The sequence below is a fragment of the Hemibagrus wyckioides genome, unplaced genomic scaffold (genome assembly GCF_019097595.1).
Source record: "Hemibagrus wyckioides isolate EC202008001 unplaced genomic scaffold, SWU_Hwy_1.0 Contig16, whole genome shotgun sequence".
NCBI lineage: Eukaryota > Metazoa > Chordata > Actinopteri > Siluriformes > Bagridae > Hemibagrus > Hemibagrus wyckioides.
In genome coordinates, this window is record NW_026690776.1 from 253587 (window position 1) to 255461 (window position 1875).

General features: G+C 50.9%; 1 non-coding gene across 1 annotated transcript; it reads left to right on the plus strand.

Annotated features, from left to right (window-relative positions):
• The first annotated feature begins 873 nt into the window (after positions 1-873).
• trnas-gcu (transfer RNA serine (anticodon GCU)) lies at positions 874-955 on the plus strand. Its single transcript has one exon. It is a non-coding gene; the product is annotated as a tRNA-Ser (tRNA).
• Positions 956-1875: the final 920 nt, after the last annotated feature.

Here is a 1875-nt window from a genome sequence, read left to right on the forward strand (position 1 = left end):
GACCCGGACATGTCATCCAGGGAGGGCAGAGGGCAGCCGATGATTTTTTGAGCTGTTTTTCACCCTCTGCACAGTTTGTCTGTCCTCATCTGTGCAGCCTGCGTACCACACACCCAGACAGTATGTCAGTGTGCTCTCCACAGAGGTCTATAAAGTTTGAGCCCTCGGGTAGCGTGGCCATGTGGTCTAAGGCACTGGATTTAGACTCCAGTCTCTTTGGAGGCAGGGGTTTAAATCCTGCTGCTAGCTGAGTCTTTTCAAGGCAGTGGTTGTGGGCTCTGGCACCACAAAGGCTTTACAGGGGTTGTGGCTCCTGTGCCTTCTGCAAATGTGCTTAAGAGTTGACGTTAGCAGGCTGCCTAGATGCAAAAAAAAAAACCGAGCATGCTCACACCGTCCCGGAGCCCCCAGACCCGGGTGCTGAAATAGCTCCCAGGTTTGGGCAACTGGTGTCAACACCTGGCTTTGAACGCTGCTCTGTTTCACACCTTGCTTTTTCAAACAGCAAGTCCAAACAACCACAGAACGGTACGCAAAACACGGTTTCCGTGTGTGAGCCGCATCAGTCGTGCCTTTACCATGGTTACGAGCTACCAACAAAACAACAATTCAACCAAGAATAAAAAATTGACATAAGAAGTGGTGGCCAAGAGGTTTGGGCAATGGAGTGCAAGTGCCAGGTGCACTGAGGTGTAAGGTCATGTGGGTGACCTAGGACGCCAAGAGGTTAAGGAGACAGACTGCTAATCCACGTGGGATGGGCTCCAGTTGCTTTGGGAACAGGCTTGTTTAAACGTGTTGGGTTATGGCGCTCCACTACGGAATTGTCGCCATCTCTGTGGACATTCGGCCGTGGGTGCTGTACCTGTACCTGATGAGGTGGCCGAGAGGTTAAGGCGATGGACTGCTAATCCATTGTGCTCTGCACGCGTGGGTTCGAATCCCATCCTCATCGCTTGTGTGCCCTTTAACCTCCTCTTTGCATACAGAATGCTTTGTACCTGATCTGCAAGACCATGCTAGAGGGGAGCGAGTAAAGCTAGTCCTGGGTCTAAGTGTTTTGCAGCCATGGGCTATATTTCCATGTTGGTTGGACACAGATGCTGTAAGGCTGACAGGTCGTCACTGGAGATCCATGCAGATCAATGCAGTGCGCAGTCCCGAAGACAGCGGCACGGATCGTGCACCTTGATTGCAACAGACTGGGATGCAAGTTCATATCAGCAAACCTTGTCAACAAGAGCCTAAGGCTGTCAATCCACTTTGCAAAACCTTTCCTTGGTTTGAATCTTGAATCACGTCTGGTAATGGAAGCATGCGTGGCATTGCGACCGCCTGCCAGAGTGCCTCTCTTTCCCGACCTGGCAGGCCTCCCTTGACCACAGCCCCCCAACTCTCCAAGGGCATGGGTACCATGGCCGAGTGGTCCAAGGCGCTGGATTAAGGCTCCAGTCTCTTCGGGGGCGTGGGTCCGAATCCCACCGCTGCCAGGTGAACTTTTGGGTCGACAACAGCAGAAGGTTGTTCCTTCACCCCCACCTTCTGGGGGTGCGGTTGAGCGTGAGGCCTTAATGCTGAGTTCACACTGCAAGATTTTCAAAGTTTTTGGGTCACCATTGTTTTCACACTGCACGACTATCTATCGGCTTTATTTCTGTTTATTTCTGATAAAAACCTATAACCTCTAAGTAACTATAACATCGTGCTCCAACACTCCGTCCAGCGTGTATCCAGCCTTGATGCCCAATGACGCCTGAGATAGGCACAGGCTCCCCGTGACCTGAGTATAGATCAGATAAGCAGTACAGACAATGAAATGAAATTGTGCTCCAACCAAAGCCATGCTTCTGATGTAGAATAGAATAGAATAGAATA